Here is a 21,890-nt window from a genome sequence, read left to right on the forward strand (position 1 = left end):
GATGCCGCACTTGACTGCTGCCATCGTGGCTCGGCGCACAAGAAATTGTTGCGCTTCCTCGTCCTCGCTAGCCAGCAAGTGCTCCCACTGCATCACACTCGGATTGTTTATTCTTGGCTCTAAGTCTGCTTTAAGCAGGTCCATGTGACATGCTATAGTGTAGGTTTACCCTGACACCACGGACATTCGTCTGCATATTGTGTAGAGAAAATCTTGTGTAGTTTGTGCAGGTGTGGGTAGGTACCGGTTTGTAGTCTGCGCCACTCTACCGCCTCCTCTTTGGTGAGCCTTTTGTGTGGGGCAGAGTAGCGTTTCCACTGACCCCTGTAATGATCGAGTATATCTGAGTACGTGGGGATAACTGGGTCAAAGGTGCCTGTGGTGCAAAGTGTTGAGTCTGCTCGGTTGACGTACCCTCGAGCTAACTCGTCTGCTGCCACGTTGCCCCTCATGTCCGGGAACCCACACTATACTATGTTTAGTGTTTTTGTGTCTTCTCGTCGTGTGTAGAATATGATTGGCGATGCTGTCTATCCTGCCTCTTGTGTAGTTTCTACATGCTTGTTTAGAGTCCGTCACTACAGTGAGGTTGTGTCCTGTTGCGTTGCCGTGCGATATTGCCAGAGCAACGGTGGCTTCTTCAGCTGCTTCTATGTTTGCGTTGTTCATCGTTGCCCTGGTTATTTCTTACCCTCCTTCGTCTGTTACAACGACGATCGTTTTGCGTTGGTATCGGTACTTTGCTGCGTCCGTGTAGACTACGTTGGGATTGTCGCTCAGTTCCCTGGTGAGAGCTTGGACTCTGGCTTGGCGTCAAGAGTTACACCACGAATCTGACATCACGAAATAGACTACATGCAGCCTGAAACTCAGTCGGGAGTCGCTCGCAGTTTGGCTTCATTCGCAGCACATGCACAACGTCGCTGCGCTTGCTGTTGTGCGATGAACGAGCTGGCGAGGCTGGTGCAACTTCGTACGTTACGTTGCTGAGGCGGCGGACAACAAGGTAATAGACGATGTAGCGGTGCAGTAACTTTTCGGACAGCCAGCGGCGACAAACGGGCGTCCACACCCACACATAGTCGCCTGGATTGTAGGTAATGCTGCGGCGTCCAAGGTTGTAGCAGTAAGCATAGATCTGCTGCTGAGGGTGAATGCGGTGTCTTGCCACTTCCCGCGCTTCTTCTGCGCGCTGAACAAAAGTGGCGACGTCGACGACAAGTTCACTCTCACTGTCAGGGGGGTCCACGGGTAGCATAGCCTCCAAGGGGGGTGGTAACCTGTCAACCGCGTCGTTTCTTGCTGCGCGGTATTATACGCGAATGTTGTGTATGGACGAATTTGATCCCATGTTCTGTGCTCGATATCAACATACATGGAAAGCATGTCGGTCAAGATCCTGTTGAGGCGTTCCACCGAGCCATTTATCTGCGGGTGGTACGCCGTTGTACGTCTATGGCTCTTGTGCGTGAGCTTGAGCACAGCCTGAGTAAAGCGGGCCGTAAATGCAGCTCCACGGTCAGTAATTATAGCTGCAGGAGCGCCATGCCGCAGTACGATGTTGTGGGCAAAGAATTCGGCGACTTCAGCAGCAGTACCGTTTGCAAGCGACCTGGACTCAGCGTACCGTTTCAAATAATCGGTCGCGACCACAATCCACCGTTTTCCTGTGGACGACTTCGGAAAAGGGCCGAGGAGGTCTATGCCAAGTTGCTGAAAAGGGGTCTTTGGGGGTGCTATGGCCTGGAGAAAGCCGGCTGGTTTCAGAGGAAGAGATTTGCGCCGTTGGCAATCGCGGCATGTTTTTACGTATTTACGCACTGATAGTAGTAAACTGGGCCAGTAATACTTAAGCCGAATCTTTGCCAGTGTGCTACTGACCCCCAAGATGACGGCGGATGGTTCATCATGACAACGCTCCAGATTTCGGAGCGTAACTAGGATGGAACAACATGCAGCAACGTCTCCTTGTTGCTGTCATAGTAGCGCTTGTATAGGACTCCACGCCGCAGAATGAAGGACTGTAGTCCACGACGGAACACACGAGGTACACTGACATTAAAACCCTCCAGATACTTAATGAGTGGCGCCAACTCAGAGTCAGTCCGTTGAAGCTGCGAAATACGGGACACGCTAATGGCACAAAGAAGGCGGCAATCTTGGGTGATCTGTTGCGTTGCCGGCTCCACGGGCGCTCTTATTAAACAGTCCGCGTCTTGATGCTGCCGACCCGATTTATAGACGACCGTCACATCGTACTCCTGCAAACGGAGGCTCCATCTGGCCAACCGGCCAAAAGGGGCTTTAATGCTGGCTAGCCAGCATAGAGAGTGATGATCGCTGACAACACGAAACGGTCGTCCGTAGATGTATGGTCGAAAAATACGCAGATCCCAGATGACGGCAAGACACTCTTTTTCTGTAGCCTATAGTTCCGTTCCGATCCAGAAAGAGTGCGGCTCGCGTAGGTGATTACTCGTTCTGCACCGTCCTGCCACTGTATGAGGATCTCTCCGATGCCGACATTGCTGGCATCAGTGTGGACATCAGTCTCTGCATTCGCGTCAAAATGAGCTAGTATTGGAGGATTTTCAAGGCAGCAGCGGAGTTCCTCGAAGGCTTCGTCTTGGACACATCCCCATAAAAGGGTGCGTCATCTCGAGTCAAGGCTGTCAATGGCTCAGTTAACCGAGAAAAATCTTGAAAATAGCGACGGTAATAGGAGAAGAGGCCCAAAAAACGTCGGAGGGCCTTCTTGTCGGTTGGGCGTGGGAAATTGAGGACGGCGGAAGTCTTGTCGGCGTCTGGGAGAACACATTGTGCGCTAACAACTTCACCTAAGAAACGGAGCTCCGCGAAGGCGAAATGACATTTCTCTGGCTTGATAGTTAGCTGTGCAGACTGCAGAGCTTGAATGACAATGCGCAATCGCTGCAAGTGTTGTTCGAAGCTAGACGAAAAGATGACCACGTCGTCCAGGTACACAAGGCACGACTGCCACTTCAGACCAACTAAAACAGTGGCCATCATGCGTTGAAACGTGGCCGGAGCGGAGCAAAGTCCAAACGGGAGCACCTTAAATTCGTACAGACCGTCGGGTGTTTCAAAAGCCGCTTTCTCATGGTCTCCCTCGTCCACCTCGATCTGCCAAAATCCGCTTTTCAGATCTAAGGAAGAGAAGAACCTGGCATCTCGGAGTCGGTCAAGCGCATCATCGATCCGGGGGAGTGGGTATACGTCCTTTTTTAGTAACATTATTCAGTTTCCTGTAATCAACGCAGAATAGCAACGTGTTGTCTTTGTTTCTCACCAGAACCACTGGCGACGCCTACGGACATCTTGACGGCTGTATAACATCGTCTGCAAGCATTTCATCGACTTGCGTTCTAATAGCCTCCCGCTCTTTAGGCTAAACACGGCATGGACGCTGACAAACTGGTGGCGTGGCCGAATCGTTGACGATGCGGTGCATGGCTACCGCCGTACGTCCGACCTTGGTGCTCACCGCGAAGCAATCTTTAAAGTCAAGTAGCAGCAACGACAGAAGGTTCTTCTGATGAGGTCAACACCGGATTGATTTTAACCTTCTGAAGGGCGTTACGTGGTGCGGCATCGTTGTGAAGATTCATCTCTACGGGACACTGATTCGGCAACCCATCCACGTCGTGGAGGAAGGCGGCGACCGTTCCCTTGGCGAGGTACTGAATTTCATTGCTGAACTTCTTCAGAAAAAATCTCTGCCTCTCCCGTAAACGAGAGTAGAGTAAGCATGAAATGTTTACGGGCCTAATGTCATCTCGGTGGACACCCGAACCGCACCGTACAGGAAGGGAGGAACGCCACCACCCGTTCAGCGCAATGCCTTGCCATTTGAACGCAAGGTTTTTTGAGGAAAGGAAATGGCGCAGTAATTCTCTGCCATCTCGGTGGACACCCGAACCGCACCGTAAAGGAAGGGAGGAACGCCACCACCCGTTCGGCGCGATGCCTTGCCCTTTGAACGCAGCGCTTCTCCCCCGGATCACGTATGACAACGAAGTGTGACGTGGCATTTATGTGCTTTTTGCACGCGTTATTAGAAATCGGAAATTATAATTCCGTGCATTATCAAACCCACAGCTCCACTGATATCTTGATAAACATTGAGAAGGCACTGGCAGCAGTTATTTTTTGTCTCATTTGGAGACCAACCGGCGCTTGCATGCCGGTCGCGTAGGAGGGCTTAGAGAGTCTCGTTAAATCTCGTTAAGTCTCGTACGGTGCCCAGATGTTCTCGTTTCAGAGCCCGGATGACTGGAATTCAGTGCCCGGATGAGTGGATTTCAGTGCCTGGATGACTGGAATTCAGTGCCCGGATGAGTGGATTTCAGTGCCCGGATGACTGGAATTCAGTGCCCGGATGAGTGGATTTCAGTGCCCGGATGACTGGAATTCAGTGCTCGGATGAGTGGATTTCAGTGCCCGGATGATGGCTCTCGGTCTCGGCGTGACGTCACCACACTGCCGACAACGGGAGCTAAAAGCATTTCATGCTTAAAAATGTCGCACAGCCGTCATTCAGTTCTACATGACCGCGCGCGATAGCCACTCCCTTCTCGAGCAACAGCGAAGGGTGACTGTCCGCAATACCTTCGTAGTCGTGAAACGAGTCGTTCCTCACTAACACCCTTTTACCCTTTTATTGGTCCTCTCAAAAAAGAGGTAAAAAAACATAAGAAAGAGAGAGGATGCCTGGACCAGCAATGCTTTGCCAGGCTTAACGTCAATTCAAAATAAATGAAAAATAACTAAATGTTCCAAAGAAGAAAAAAAAATTAAGCGAAAAACAGAGCATTAAAAAAAACTCATAAGAAAAGAAAACAAAAGTCTCGTCATAATAAGTTTGACGCAGGCACACTAACACCAGCACACTGGACCATGGTCGCAGCACTACGTCGTCTTCGACAATACGCAGAGCGTTGACTCCTGGGTCTTCTGTGTAACTGTGCGCCACGGCTTGCTTCGTCAAAAATGTGACTCGCGCCTCGTGTAGGTCGATCACAGCATCGTTTGCGTGTAGAAAGTCGAGGCCCAGGATCAAATCCATCGAACACTCGCGCAAGACGACGAATTCACCGACGTAGACGAAACCGCGGATGCCGACTCGGGCTGTGCACCTTACGGCCGGGCAAATGAAGTGACTTTCCGCTGGGCGAATGCTAGGGCCCAACCATGGCGTCAAAACTTTGGCCAATTCCTGGGCGAGGGCGTGTTTCATCACTGAATAGTCTGCGCTAGTATCAAGTAAAGCGATCGCGTCAGTTCTGTATATCGTCACGCACAAATCAGAACTACGCGTCGGATGCATTCGCTACCCTGCCCCTGTGAGAAATCAGCGTATCGGTATATCGGGGGCGGATGATCTTCAGTTTTCCCGACAGCAGTGGTCTTGCCTCCAGAGGTCGCTGGTGTTAGTTTTCCCGACGCGGACTCGGCAAGCGACGGCCAGCAGAGCTACTCTGGCGGCAGGGGCTGGAAGCCCGATAGCGGAGAGGTGAAGGCGAACGGGAATCACGCCTTCCGGAGTAGACACGGTTCTGGCACGCCCACAGAAGCTGCGCAATCTCATGCGCTCGTTCGCCGTTCTGACGGCAAGGTGTGTCGGGATGGAAACCGCGAAGGTCACCCTGGCGGTACGGGCATGCTCGGTAGATATGGCCGGGCTTCCCACAGTGGTAGCAGAGAGGCCTGCGGTCCGGTGTACAACACAAATCCGACTTCCGAGGGCGCGGCCCAGCTGTAGCAGGTGCGGTTGCGGAATATGCGGCGATGTTACTCACTGGAGTCGTCGGGGTAATACCGTATCCAGGCACGTTTGCGTGACAGGTAGCGATGTTGCTCACGCCAGGCGTAGGGGAAATGGGACCGTAGCTAGTCGTGCGACGCACAACGGATGCGTACGTGGGTCTGAATTGAATCGGGGTGGCGCTTCGGGGACACGAGGTGCCTGCGCAACCTGTCGCACCTCATCCCTGACGACTTCGGTCAGCGCTGCCAGCGGTGCAGGCGCAACCTGGGGCAGATGGATTTGCGGAAGTTCCTCCCGGACAATTGAGTGAATTAGTTCGTGCAAGGTGTCGGCACTGCCGCTGAAACAAGACGAAAAGCCTTCGGGCACCATGTTGTTCATGTCCCGATTGTACTGGCGGGCCCGTTGTTGCAGCGTCATCTCCATCGTGGTCACCTCGGTAAGAAATTCCGCCACCGTACGGGGCGGGCTGCGCACGAGGCCCGCGAACGGCTCCTGCTTAACCCCACGCATGAGGTGGCGCAGCTTCTTCTCCTCTGTCATGTTGGGGAGGGCGCGCTTGAAAAGACGGGCCATGTCTTCGATGTACATGCGCACAATGTCGTTTGTACGCTGACTTCGGGAGTGCAGCGCAGCTTCAGCCTTCTCCCGGCGGTCAGCGTTGGGTAACGTGGCCAGGAGACTTCCGCAAACCGTCTCCCAGGTGGGAAGGGTAACCTCGTGGTTTTCAAACCACCTCCCGGCAGACTCTTCCAAGGCAAAGTAGCCGGTATTGAGCTTGTGCTCGTCGCACCAGCCTGTGTCTCGAGCCTGTGTCGAAGGTCTTCAGCCAATCCTCAGCGTCTTCGAACAGGTCACCGTGAAAAGATGGCGGTGTTCACAGTGGGTGGCAAAGGATCGCCACCAGGGCCCTGGTGTCAGTGACCATGGCAGTGGGACTCGACGGTCGAGGCTGGATCGCCGCCGGGGGCCTGGTGTCAGCGGCCATTTCAGCTGGACTCAGCTGCCGAGGCTGCGTCGTCCTTGTTGGCGGGAGAAGGGGCATAAATTCAGGCGCCTCTCCGCGGAGGCGGCGGCTTGGGCGCTGATGAGCCGGTGTGAGGTCCGTTTTTATATCGTAGGCGTACGCAGGTCTGGAAGCATACCCAGCACTGCTCCACCAGATGTGTAGCAGTTGTGACACTGAAAAGGAACCGCAGCGGCTGAACGAGGGCACCGAGAGCTGAACAAGGGAACGAAGGCACCAGAAAACGGACCTCTACTTCAGCGTCGTCTACTTCTACCGATTACACTTGAGGACCAGCGGACTGGAAAATGGCAGGGTTAATTGAAGAGACATGGGAGAGGCATTTGCCCTGCAGTGGGTGTATTCAGGCTGACGATGATGATGACTTCTACCGATTTCGCTCTCTTTCTTCTTCCACCTCTAATCCACGTGTAAATATTCTTTAAGACGCAGCGCCCACCGCGCCATGCAGCCAGAAGTATCTTTCAGTGACAAAAGCCAACAAAGGGCGTGATGATTCGTAAAGACGTCGAAAGGACGGCCCTACACGTAGGAGCGGAACTTGCCTAAGGCCCACATAATAGCAAGGCACTCTTTTTCAGTCACAGAGTAGTAAGACTCAGCCTTGGTAAGTGTACGGCTGGCATGGGCAACAACCTATTAATTGAAACCGCATTTGCGCTGGGCGAGCACTGCAACGGGACCAATACCACTGGTATCAGTGTGGACTTCAGTGGGGCGCCGCCGGATCGAAATGGCGCAAGATGGGTGGTGCCGTGAGGAGACGACGCAAGGTGTTGTAGGCGTCAACACCTTGCAAATGCCCAAGCCAAAAAATCGACAATGGCGCCGAGCAGCTGAGTCTAAGGGGCAGCAATTGAGGCAAAGTTGAGAATGCAACGCCTAAAATCAGAGCACAGCCCTAGGACGCTGCGAAATTTCTTATTGGTGGAATGTTTGGGAAAATCAATCACGGCACGAAGTTTCGCGGGGTCAGGGCGTACACCGTCTATCTACAGAGCGTGACCTAAAATTGTCAGCTCACGGGGGTAACGGTGCATTTTTTTAAGTTCATCGACAGGCCTGCGTTTGTGAGGCGTGTGAAGACGTGCTTCAGGTGAGACAGATGCGTGTTAAAGTCGGGCGAAAAGTTAACTATATTTCCCAGGTAGCACAAGAATGGCTTCCTCTTGAGGCCACGCAAAATGATATTCATCATTCGCTCGAAAGTAGCAGGAGGAATCTAACGTTCGACGAAAACTCGTCTAGTCGGGAAGAAGATTCGTGAAGTCAATAGAAGGAACGCCGACCAAAAGGAAAAGGTTGTTGTTTAATATGAAGACGAAGACGTTTCGGCTTCCATACGGAAGCCTTGATCACTGGGCGGAAAGCCCAAATCACATCGCTTAAGTGCGCTGCAGTAATCGCCCCAGGCATCTTGCGTACATAGGCGGGAGATTGCCTGCGTTGTGGTTAAGGGTTTTTTCTGTTGATTGAATTATTAGGGATTCCAGATATCGACTTGACAGCCTATTCTTCTCTCTTGCGATGACTGAAGCTTCTTCCCAGGCTATTTTGTGCGTCGCTGCTTCCACGTGTTCCGCAAGTGCATTAGAAGCAATCCTCTTGTTCCTGACGTCGTTGTTGTGGTCCCTCAATCGTCTTTCGAAATTCTCGCTCTCGCCGATATAGCAGTAGTCGCAATCTGCGCAGGGAATCTTGTAGATGACGCCAGGAAACTTCTCTTTCTTTATCTTGTCTTTGACAAACACCAGCTCGTGCCTCAGCTTGCACGCCGGAACGTGAGCGACGTGTACACCGTAAGCGCGTAAAACGCGAGCCAGAGACTCGCTCACGCCCGGTACATATGGGATAGCAGCTCGGGCTCGGCACGGGGGACCAACTGGTTCTGACGGGCGTGATGACCGTTGAAGAACAGAATCTACGAAGTGCTTCGGGTAGCCCCATTCACTCAGTTCTCGGCGCACTTGGCGTAGGTCGGCAGCCCGATCTTCTGGTCTTGGGCAGATGTTTTTGGCACGTCGGACGAGGGAGGCCACGACGGAGCGTTTTTGGCAAACCGGGTGCACGGAATTAAAATGAAGGTACCGGCCTGTGTGGGTGTCCTTTCTATAAACTTTGAAAGAAAGGCGGTGGTTACGGCGTTCGACCAAAACGTCCAGAAAAGGAAGACGGCAAGTAGCCTCCTCCTCAACCGTGAATTGAATGGAGTCTTCCATGCTATTGAAGTGATCTGTGAAGGCACCTAACGCATACTTTTTGATAATGCAGAAACAGTCATCTACGTAACGTACAAAAACTTTTAGGTGCGGTTCGAAGGTGGCCAGTGCACGCGCTTCTATTGCATCCATGGTAAGGTTTGCGGTCGTCACCGATATAGATGCGCCCATAGCGGTGCCGTGAACTTGTTTGTAGACTGCATTCCGGAAAACAAAGTAAGTGTTCTCAAGGCAGAACTGCAACAGCTTCAGGAGATCTGATGCTTCGATAGGGGTTCTTTCGCACAATCCGTTGTCATTCTGCAGCGCCGAACGGCACACATCCACAGCCAGATCCACGGGTACGCTGGTGAACAGCGACTTTACATCAAAGGACGCCATGACCTCGTCGTCCTCCACCGTGACATCACGTACTTTTTCAATGAAATCGAAAGAGTCACATATGAAAGTCGAGCTTACGGCGTACACGTCGCTCACGTTCCGGCGTGCAAGCTGAGGCACGAGCTGGTGTCTGTCAAAGACAAGATAAAGAAAGAGAAGTTTCCTGGCGTCATCTACAAGATTCCCTGCGCAGATTGCGACTACTGCTATATCGGCGAGAGCGGGAATTTCGAAAGACGATTGAGGGACCACAAGAACGACGTCAGGAACAAGAGGATTGCTTCTAATGCACTTCCGGAACACGTAGAAGCCGCGACGCACAAAATAGCCTGGGAAGAAGATTCAGTCATCGCAAGAGAGAAGAATTGGCTGTCAGGTCGATATGTGGAATCCATAATAATTCAATCAACAGAAAAAACCCTTAACCACAACGCAGGCAATCTCCCGCCTACGTACTGAAGATGCCTGGGGCGATTACTGCAGCGCACTTAAGCGATGTGATTTGGGCTTTCCGCCCAGTGATCAAGGCTTCCGTATGGAAGCCGAAACGTCTTCGTCTTCATATTAAACAACAACCTTTTGGTCGGCGTTCCTTCTATTGACTTCATGAAAGTAGCAGGAGTGTTAAATGCTGAAAGCGTCATATGACGGTAAAAGGCATGGCGGAGGCGAAAGGCATGACGGAAAGGCATGACGGTGGCATAGGGACTTGCCAATAACCGGAGCGCAAATCAAGGGAAGAAAAGAGCTCGGCGCCTTGTAGACAGACCGGAGCGTCTTCACTAGGAGGTAGAGGGTAGATGTCCTTGCGTGTGTGTTATATTATTGCGGCGGTAATCGATGAAAAATCGAACGGAGCCATTCCTCTTCTTGACGAGGACAATCGGGGAGGCCTATGGGCAGTTAGAAGGCTGAATAGCGTGGCTCTGAAGCATGGCGTTTACGTGTTCTTTAATAACTCTGGTTCAGTCGTGGAAACACGATATGGTCACTATCGCAGAGGGGCATGGCCACCGGTGTCAATGCAGTGCTCGACAGCAGACGTGCGCCCCAAAACGCGTTGGGGGCAATCGAAGGAGGAGCGAAAATTCTCAAGAAGCGCAAGAAGATGGGTTCACTGTGTTGGAGGAAGAGTGGCGTCCATATAACAAAGGAATAGATCGGTCGAAAACGGGGCGGGCACAGGGATAGGTGAGCTGAGGGCGTCCATGGCGTCAGGCGGTGATTCTGCGGCAGTGTCGGGTTGGTTTAAAACAGAACCAAAGAGCTCATTCCCCGACGCTTTTCCCCGAGGCGCAGAGCGAAGGGGCTTGAAAGCGGGTTGAAGACCGGTGCGGTGCGGTGCGGTGAGGCCGGTGGATATAGTGAGCTGGGAATAAGGCAGCAGCAGACAATGGCGTCGCAGAAAAGTAGGAGACGGCGTGAAGATGACGCTGGCATCGAGAACACAGTCACAGGAGAGAGGCACAATCACGGAAGAGCACGCAGGAATATCGATACTGTCGGCGACAAATGCTATGGCAGAATCAGGGGACCATCAATTTCAGTCTCTGGCGCGGGATTCGGCAGCACAGAGAGCGCTACTTGAGCCCGAGCACAGTCAATGAGTGCGTCGTAGAGCGATAGGAAGTCCCAGCCCAAGATGATCGAATCCGAACATTACGGCAGAAAAATGAACTCGACCAAATATAAAATGTCTTCTACGACTAGTCGAGCAGTACACGGTGCTAACGGCTGGATGAGGTGGGCACATATATTTCGTAACGACAGGCCAGAAAGGGGCGTCATCACTTTCCTCAAAGAGTGACAAAGGGCTGCATCCATGACAGAAACTGCAGCACCGGTGTCGACAAGCGTCATCACAGATACGCCCTCTACAAAGATTTCAATTAAATTAGCGGCAGAAAAAGGAGGCCTTTCAAATTTCGACGACTGCACAGTGCTCGCCTCACGAACTGCGGCACCTAGTTTTCCTCTTGAGTGGGCGAGGGATGCTGTCGCATTGAAGAGATGGAGCGCCGACACGGAGAAGCTGAAAGGCGTCCAGTGAATACGGTGGGGTTAGGAGACAGAGCGGCTCAGGGGCGGCTCAGCAGGAGGTGAGTACTGACGCTGGGGCCAGTAACCGGAAACTTCAGAACGTGGTCGTGAGACGTTCATGCGAGGACGGCAAAGCCGCGGCACATGCCCTGGCAAGCTGCAGAAGTAGCAGATAGGGCGGTTGTCAGGCGTGCGCCAGAAGTTTCCCAGTTGAGCAGACGGTCGAATATTATGATGCGTGTCCCAGGAGTTTCACAGATGAGCAGGCGGTGGAATAAAAGCAGCGGGCTCTTGAACTGGACCAAGAGGCGTAGCATAGGCAGGTGGTCGAGGTCACACAACAACGTCCGCATATGTCAGCGGGGCCGCGATAGGTGTGGACTAAAGGGCTTGCGGGAGAGCCTCAGCTGCCTGTTCTCGAATGATGTCGCAGAGTCGGAGTTATGTGTGATCATGGCTCTTGATGGCGCGAAATAAGTGAGAGCTGCCGAGCAACTTCTTCACGGATCAAGCTCTTGATGTGCGGAGGGAGCGATGACTGGTCTCTTGCATCGTTCAGGCCAGCAAGCGAGTGTCTTTCGTTGTTTGTTCGCGAGTCAGGGCCCTGTGCTTGCGTAGTTCGTCGAAGCTCTGACATAGGATGACGACTTCCGCAACAGTGCCCAGGTCTCGCGGTAAAATCTGAAAGGCGTCGTCATCAATGCCCTTGAGAATATGCCTGATCTTGTGCGCTTCGGACATTGTGCATTCAATCCCTTGCACAGGCTGACGACATCCTTGATGTAACTCGTGAAGTTCTCTCCTACCTGCTGCGACCGCGCACGCAAGCGCTGTTCGGCACGGAGGTTTCTGACAGCCGGACGGCTGAATACCTCCGATAAGTTTGTTTTGAAAATGAACCATGATGTAATGTGCGCCTTGTGGTTCCGATACCACAGATTTGTCACGTCCGTCAGGTAGAAAATCATTGTTCAGTTTGGTTTCTGCGTCCCACTTGTATGCGCTCACCCGCTCATACGATGTCAATCCTCAACATCATGGTCGTCCGTGCCGCTGAAGATGGCGGGGTCGCGCTGGCGGAGTAAACCAGCACAGACGACGGCGGTCGGGCTTACCTGTACGCCTTGGTGGTTGACATCCGAAGGCATAGCGGTACGATGTACCGTTCGGCTGCGGGAGTGCCAGGGCAAGAGGATATTACCCAGCACCTGCACAAAAGAAAGGTGGGGTTTATTTGGAGAAGCTCTTTAACGGGAGGAGGGCCAACAAGAGCTGTGGTCAGCTAGTCCAGCCAGGAGCGTGCACCAGGTGATGGCCATGCGGCTCGCGCGTATGTTCGTTGTCTTCATTACAACACAGAACAATTAGGGTTTTTTTGGGTTCTTCCTAGTTGAGGTTCCCTGTCTCTGAATCTTGTAGAGGGAAACTGGGTTGATAAAGATTGATGTAGGGTGCTTCACGTCTTGCACATTAGAATTGCTCAATCACATTTCTAAAGGACATTTCTGGAAAGGTTAACTTTTTATAAGAATTAAAAGCACAAAGGAAGATACAAGCAAGGAGAAAACATATTTACACTTGACTGGCTCGTAGTTCTACGTGACAAAACCAGCCCTCGGTCCAGCCGAAATAGCCGATTTTAAACCCTATGTCCCTGCCCTCGGTGGGGAGAATAACCAATCAGCTAACTGCACAAACGTCCACCGAATAGATTATTGGGGAAAGGAAAACATCACCAATCAACCATTCGGAAAGCGTAACACAACCAATCAATGATTGGGGAAAGAAGGTAACTCATCGCGACGCCGTACACATATGTACACTTTCTACAATCACGATTTCGGATAATTATGCTTTCGTGCAGCCAGCTTCGCGAACACTCCCTTTCCCAACGTCCGGTTGACCCCAGTTCAAGGAAAGTCACTTCAACCCATCTGTTCCGCATCATCACTCCTCATGCCTGCAGCTAGCGCGGCAATATCCTCTTGACCGCGCTTCAAGCTGTCAACGCACGCCGCTGCAGACATGGGACAAAAGCCACGTATTGTGACGCGGGTCCGCCTCGCCGTAAGCACTTGCGCAAAGGATGCGACCTAATGAATCCGTCCCTGAAGGGAGTTTGACCTTTCCCGTAATCCTCGGCTATCCGGCGCCCCCCTTATCCCGCTGGGTTGACTCACCCCCCCCTCTCTGCGGTTGTGCGGAGGGCCCAAGAGAAAGAACATAATGGGCATTCCACTAACGCGAACCGGATGCGGCAAAACAAAGTACAGCACCGCGACTTTCACTCCTCCCAACCAAGAATGTCACACGGACACTTGTTGTCAGTGGGACATTAAAGTTCAGCCTCGGTGTCCGACAACAAAACTACATACACATACACACACACGTACGCCGGCTGTCTAGTCAGTCCACCAACACGCACACATGCCCGCACACAGCGGTTATTTCAACCCGCACAAGCAAAGCTGGAAACCAATCTGCACATTCCAGAACCCAGCATGTCAGATCGGTGACCAAAACTGGCAGAAACAAATTCTAGCCGCCTACATCTCGAAATAAAACTTGTTTCTTTTGGGCTTTGTCCAGAAGACTGGACCAAAATTCCGTATAATACGGCACAGCGCTGGTTGCAAAGGCTGCCGCCGCTATTTGGTCTACCTTGTCACTTTCCTCAAGATTGACAGAGGTCACCTGCTACATGCGCTCTTCGAAGACTGCTGCCGCCGCGTTTGCGATCGCCCCTTTGAAATTCACATTAGGGTTACGCCTATCATCAGCTACCTCACATACAGTTTTGCAATCAGTTTCAGGTAGCATTAGCTCTTCGTACAGCTGCCCACCGACGTTTGCTTCAAAGAAAATCGTGCGGTCACGCCTTCTTTTCTGACAACTACCTTCACCAGCTTGCTTCCGCACTTCTGGCAATGAAACAGACTGTCTCTCTGCCACGCTGATACCCACAGGGACACATGTATTATCCGAATCCCCCAGTTCCCACCCTGCCGCGAAACACATTGCAGCGAGCTCTGTTAGCTGACAATCTGCTAGAAAAACTTTTGCAGCTTCCGGATCTTCCTGAAGCTGTACTGGGGCCTCAGGCTTGTCTAGACAGGTTCCTGGGAAATTTCGAATTGCTCTTCACAATCAGCTCTCTCTGTTTCTTCCTGTAGCCGCTCTCTTTCTGCCTGCTCGAACACTGAGAGTTTTTCAGGTGTAATCAACTTGCTGACACCTTCGGCTACATCTGCTGCCACTTCGCCGAGTGTCAGCTCCGGCTGGCTAACATATTCATCTTCGGCAGCCAGCTTACCTTCGCCTGCAAAGGATGTTCCCGCTATTGGTGCCTGCTCTAGCTCTTCGTCGAGCGTTACTACTGCCTCAGAGTTAGCGCCAACCTGCTCTGGTACAGTGCTGAACTCCTGTTCACAAACAATACACTCATGTGCCTCCTGGGTCTGCTCTATCACAGCTTGCTCTGACAAGCAGTGCTTCACAGGCATGACTAACGCCCCTATGCCCTCAGCCATCTCTCCTGGCACGACACACACGGTTAAGCCCTGCTGCCTAACCGCTGCAGCTTTCACCCCTATAGCCATTGGCACACAGGTCATTCTCTGCACGGGAACATGCTGTTCTTGCTTCGATTTCGGACAGTCAATCATTAAATGCCCAAATTCCATGCAATCAAAACATTGAACTGCAGCAAATTTGATCTCCCTAGCAACTTTCGGTCCCTGCTGTAATTGCGATTGCATCTGCGGAAGCTTGATCTTTTCTCGCTCAATTGCGAGTTTCAACTTTTCAATTTCAAGCCGCTGCTCTGCCTTCTGCTCAACCACCATGCGTCGCATAATGCGCTCCCGATTACACCGTACGGCAGCCATCTCCATTTTCCGTGCTATCACTTCTAGTACGAAAACACTACACCGAAATGGTGAATTCGAAGAAAGCAGAGAGGTCTCCTACCTCGCTGGTTGCTTTCCTCTGCCACGGTATCTCGTCGCCCTGAGTGGCGACAGCGGGCTCCTCCACGCGGATGACTTGAGCCCCAGATCTCACGGCAGCTCGTTGACTTGAACCTCCCTGATGATGTCGCCTTCCAGGTTGAACATTCTCGATGCGACAGCCCGGTTCATTCAGCAGCTTGCTGACGTCTACCTCGTTTGACTCGCTGGTCGCCTGGTTCTTGTCTTGAACCTCAACGCGGACGCTTGGTTCCTTCCGCAGCTCACGGACTTGGCACCTCCACGACACGTCGGTAGCCTGGCTCTTTCAACTCCTCGCTGACTTGAGCCTCCTACGTCCCGTTGACCTTGAACAGCAGTCTCCGAAGCTTCAAAAGTCAATCTATGACGCTGACTCACTTTCCTCCTTTAGGACGTACCGTTCTGTAGCTTGTCCACCGAATTGATCTTCCGCCCTTCGGACAGATACCTCGAGCAGAAAGACGTAGCAAATCCTGTCGACTGCGCCAGTTGAGATCCTGACTGGAGAGGTTATTCCTTGAAAACACAAAGAGTAATTGTTGTAGGATGCTTGACGTCTTGTAGATTTGAATTGCTCAATCCCAGTGCTAAAGGAAATTTCTGGAGAGGTTAACTATTTACAACAATTAAAAGCACAAAGGAAGTTACAAGCAAGGAGAAAACATATTTACATTTGACTGGCTCGTAGTTCGATGGGACGAAACCAGCCCTCGGTCCTACCGAAACAGTTGGTTTTAAGCCCTATGTCCCCGCCCTCGGTGGGGAGAATAACCAATCAGCTAACTGCACAAACATCCACCCAATAGAGTATTGGGGAAAGGAAAACATCCCCAATCAATAATTCGGAGAGGATAACACAACCAATCAACGATTGGGGAATCAAGGTAACACATCGCGACACCGTACACATATGTACACTTTCTACCATCACGATTTCGGATAATTATGCTTTCCTGCTGCGAGCTTCGCGAATACTCACTTTTCCAACGTCCGGTTGACCCCAGTTCAAGGAAAGTCACTTCAACCCATCTGTTCCGCATAGTCGCTCCTCATGCCTGGAGCTAGAGTGGCAATATCCTCTTGACCGTGCTTCAAGCTGTCAACGCACGCCGCTGCAGACATGGGACAAAAGCCACGTATTGTGACGCGGGTCCGCCTCGCCGCAAGCACGTGCACACAGGATGTGACCTAATGAATCCGTCCCTGAAGGGAGTTTGACGTTTCCCGTAACCCTCCGCTATCCGGCGCCCCCCTTATCCCGCTGGGTTGACTCCCCCCCCCTCTCTGCGGTTGTGCGGAGGGCTCAAGAGAAAGAACGTAATGGGCATTCCACTAACGCGAACCGGATGCGGCAAAACAAAGTACAGCACCGCGAACTTCACTTTGCTTAAAAAAGACATTCCATTAAGTTGGACACTTTTTAGGGTATCGTAAAATCGGAATTAACGGGAATTCTTTCGATTGAAGTTTTGGGCCGTGGCCTTCCTGGGGAAGCGGAAATGAACGGCCTGCTGACGGGGTGGGGCTCGAGAAACTGGAAGTGAATGCGTCATATCAAAATCGTTTATAGAAAAGCGACTGTGTCTGGCTCCGTCATGGCTCAGGACAGCGGCTCTCAGGCAGCCGTACAACGTGGACCTTGAAAGTGGTAAGGCATAGAAAGGTGGCATAAACAGTTGGTAGTGTGCGCATGTGGTATCACCTCTCTTGTTAGTGTCCTTGTTGCGCCGCCGTTCATTTCATCATGCACCAACTCGCCCCTCAGGCCATTCTTCTGAAGGTGCTATACATATGACAGGATCTTGACTCACTGGAAGAGAGTGGATACTTCGAGTTTCGTAAATGAAGTGCCTTTTCTTCAGGCAGTTTCTACATTCCAACTTTTAAGGCCTACAAGAATTGATCCAAGGAAATTGGTCTCTAAGAAAATGTTTCGCTCCTTCTGGGGCAATTCTTTGTTCTAAAGAATATTTCATGAATGACGACAATCATTTTGTGCAACCAACTAATCGTTTAGCAGGCGATTAAAGCAACCGGACTTAACAGTACGAGTGAACACTATAGTGTGATCATCCTTCTTCCCGAGACCCGAAGAGTTACTGTGCCATTGATCTAGTTCAAACGTTTATAACATGCATAGTTTTGGCCTCGGAGAGTTATATTTTATGACTCCATTTAGAAAGTTTAGCTGTGTTATAAATGTCTAACCAACAGAAAATTAAAACTTGTGAAGCACTGAGAAAAATGCAAGGCCCTCATCGGTTCAAATATGCCCCAATGCGTGTTGGTTCCACTGCCACGAGTACTTGTTAAGGCCTGAAACCGCTTTGTGAACAATGAAAATGCGTGTGAATCGGCTCGCTTGTGCTTACCGTCATCTTAGAGCGGGCTCGCACTTACTGAGAGTTTTTTGTAAGTGACGAAGAATGGAATGCGACATGACTTTCATTTTATTTGAGCTACATCTGGAGAACGTGCTGACTAAAGATACAGAACCAAAAACGATAATAGAGAGATGAATGAAAATAGGTTGGAATCAATTTGGCAAGTAATTTCGGATGCTGAACAGTTGATTGCAAGTAGCCCTGAGAAAGACAGTGTAAGATTGCATCCTGCCACTACTCCCCTATTTTGGTGGGTACTCAGAGGTTGAAGAAAGGTTTTAAATAAAATAGACAATAGTGTTCGGAAGAATAGAAGCACAATGTTAGGGTCACATTTGGCCACCGGTGAAGAGCAGAGTAAGAGAAGCAACGCGAAGTAACGAGGAAATGCCTCGCGCAGGACATTTAAAGTGGGCAGCAGGTAACGGATGGCCGATTTGGGTAACACGGTGCGTTCCAAAGAATAGCTTGCGTAGCAGGCGGCAACGCAGAATGAGGTGTGCGAAAGAGATTTGGGTGATCGTTGCGATAGCGCTGCAGCTGCTGAAGCTGGGCAGGATTAAATTAATATACACGGGACAGGATTTAGTCCTTCAGAAGTCGTTGAGCAGGTCATGAGAAGATGGCGTCACACTAAGAGAGTGAATTTCAAAGAAAAAGAAACATGACTGTCAGGATGTCAGATGCCGAGACGAGATTGTAGTGCAAGAGGGATTCGCATAAATTGCGTGGCCCCTTACAGGAGGGTGGAAATCGATGTCTTCGACAAAGTTCTGCACATTTAAATTTTTGTACATCGGCTGAAAGGTGACTTTCCTTCGTAATTTTTGTCCTCAGGGGGTGAAACGTTCTTCCGTGATCTTTTTGCCTTATTTTATTGCTCGAACAATACAGTAGATGTCCAGGATGGCGGATGAAAGGGTGGTATCGTATTCAATATTTCACTGCACCACATCTAAAGGAAAAATAGAGATTGGTGGCTACCAAAGCGGCAATTTCACTCGTGCTTTGCCGGAGTCGTGAGTCACTGATGCTCTTAGCCACGTTTAATTGATAAGCGAAGAACTTGTGAGCTAAGACCTATAAAGCACCAACCACAGTTTTAAACATCGCAGAAACGATGAAAGACGGTTAAAATATTTCCAGTGAGATCTGGTGGTTTTTCGCGTGGCAGACAGAGTTGTAAGGCTGCGTTCATAGCAGCTTCCAACGAAGTTCAGTCATGTGTACGAAACTTCCATATTGAGCACTGTTCTGCAAGTCCAGACATCAGCGCAACCTCCTCTCACAGCGGCCAGAAGGCAGCGAACTGGTGAGTCGTATCGTTCGCCACGACAACGGTATCCAGCATAAAAAAAATCTTCATCCCCGCGAACGATTCGAACCACCCCTGTAGAAAAAAAGAGCACCTTCACATCCAGATTCTTGAGACAATTCGGTCCCCACCACCACCTTATAGCTCTTCCTGATGCTTAAAATCGTTCACTTTTAGCATCAGTTCTCCTCAAGTCGCTAGGTGCGCTGAAATAGTTGAAACTGAATCTAATATGAATTTCCTCCCTTGGGTCAATCGCTCCTACAAATATCTGAAGAACGCTGCTGCGTTCCATTTGAAGGCGCTACTAGCGAGGGAGTGAAAGAGTACTGCACAGATATAAACGAAGACGAGAAAGGCGCACAAGAACAGGCTCGCCCCGGTTTTGGCTCAAAAACATTTTCTGGCTTCAAACCGCCAAATAAGTGACCAGGCACAGTCGAGAAACCTGCCTTCTTTTTCATGCATTTTGATTAGTTGGTCACTGACGCAGTCATTCCTTATTTTCTTATGAGAAAGGCATTTGCAATTTCACGCACCGCCTGGTAACGGCTTTTCATCGAAGCCTTTGCTTGCGCCACAGTGCAGGAGTAAAACACCTTCTCGGCCTTGCGAGTATGTACGCAGTACCGTTTGTTGATCACTACTGACCAACTCGCCCAACAATGCACTCTCTTAGAATTTCGTCCGTCTATTCGCCACCGCACAAGACATTTCTGAACGTAGTAAACACGTGCCTCGTAATTTCCGCTACGTTGTCAAGCGAGGAGTTTGATACCACAAAGAATTAACCGTGTTATCATGAAACCGAAGGTGAATAGGAAAACAAGGATTGAAAGCACTGGTCTCTATATGACGCTTACTCTCTCCTACGTTCGTCAGTCTCGAAATCTTTCCTGGCGTTATGCACAGGGCCCGACCAACTACACTGCCTGCGTTCTCCTGTCTATACTTGCAATTCTTCTCCGACTGCCAGGAAGCCTGCACAGCTTTATACCCAAGGAGCCACCGTGTGGGAAAGCCTCCCAAGCAAGTGGCGGGTCCGTGTAGGATCCCTGACGTAAAACTTCTCAAGCTGTTTCGCAGTTAGCTCTGCAGGTTACGCACAACTGCCCTGGAGCTGCGTCTGCTCGTTCTCAATGCATGAAACAGAACCTTCACCAGTGTTCTACTTGCGCCAATTGTCATTCACTTTATTTCAGCACCTATTGGGGTCAGCTGGACCATGTCGCAATTGCATGTTCTGAGCCTTGTTGGAATAATAACTTATAGATAACCAGGGTAGAGACGTAGGGTTTATTGTGTATCGCTTCTTTTTAGCCATGGACACCACTACAGTAGCTATCATGTCGTAAAAATTGGCATGAAAGCTGTTCGAAATCACACCTTAGCGGTGTTCGTAAGCCTGGTATGCCTCATTTTATGGCACTGAACAGCGAGTGTCAGCCCTCTGTGAGCACCATAGCTGTCGTTTAACTTCAACCACTGCTCAGGTTTGCTTTGCGAAACTGCAAGGGGTATATTCAACGACGCCACAAGGAACATTTTATTTGAAAACATAAAGGCGCTTCGTATATATCACTGTGCAAGCTTCTGTTTTCTCGAAGAGTAAGTGAAACATCGCGCTATAAGAGCAAGCTCATCGAGAGCGAAAATATATTTTGGCTCTGTTTGCTTATGTCAACCCGTTCAAAGCTTTCAATACAAGGTTGTCTCCAAGGCTCTGTAATATGCAAGTTCGCAATATATGGTTATGTCCTCTGTGCACACCTGATGAAACATCATAAAGGTATGAAATATGAGTGTCATACATAAACCATTGGTGTTGTAATACATACTCATTTATAAGGTTGGAGCGTTTTCATCAAGTCACGCGTTGCCTTCTTTCTGTTTCAGGTTTCACCAATCTGACCAAAAATATCAAGGCATTTGGAGGTAAAAGCATCGCTTTTACATATCAGATTGAAATCAGATGCTTCATACTTTTTACTGTATTTAATAAACAGATACTGGAAATAAATGTCGCCCTTTGTAGGAAGCAGTTATTTTCACCATCTTCATCATCATCATCAACCTGAGTACGCCCACTGCGGGGCAAAGGCATCTTCCTTGTCTCTGCAATTAACCTCATCCTTTGCTAGCTGCAGCAACCGTATCCCCGGAGACTTTCTCCACATTTTCTTCTCAATTACTTTCTCTCTCTCTCTCTCCCACAGATTCATTAATCTCAACCGCCCGCTTATCTTTCTGGCAACCCTGCTACGCTTGCCTTCACTTGGAATCCACTCCGTTACCCTTAATTACCAGCAGTTTTCTTGTCTTCGCATTACATGCCCTGCCCAAGCCCACTTATTCCTCTTCATTTCGACTAGTATTTCCATTAACCTGCGTTTGTTCTCTCACCCACTTCGCCCGCTTCTCGTCTCTTAACGTTGCAAATATCAGTTTTCTTTCCATATCTCGCTGCTTCCTCCTTAACTTTAGCTGAACCATCTTTGTTAGCTTTCACGTTTCTGGCCCGTAGGTGAGTACCGGTAATGTACAAGTTTTCTATGCTTTTCTCTTCAGGAATATTGCCTATTGTCATTGATGATCTGAAGTAATTCTACAGGGGTTACTAAAGAGTGCAAAAGCAACACAATATCGCAGCAAGATCAGGAACTCCGTAAATTCGTTCAGAAGCCATTTATAAGGAGATAGCAGATGATGCTATTATAATACGCGTCGCCGGTGAAAAGGGAGCTTTT

Source organism: Amblyomma mixtum, chromosome 10 (genome assembly GCF_055824585.1).
Source record: "Amblyomma mixtum isolate Tamu chromosome 10, ASM5582458v1, whole genome shotgun sequence".
NCBI lineage: Eukaryota > Metazoa > Arthropoda > Arachnida > Ixodida > Ixodidae > Amblyomma > Amblyomma mixtum.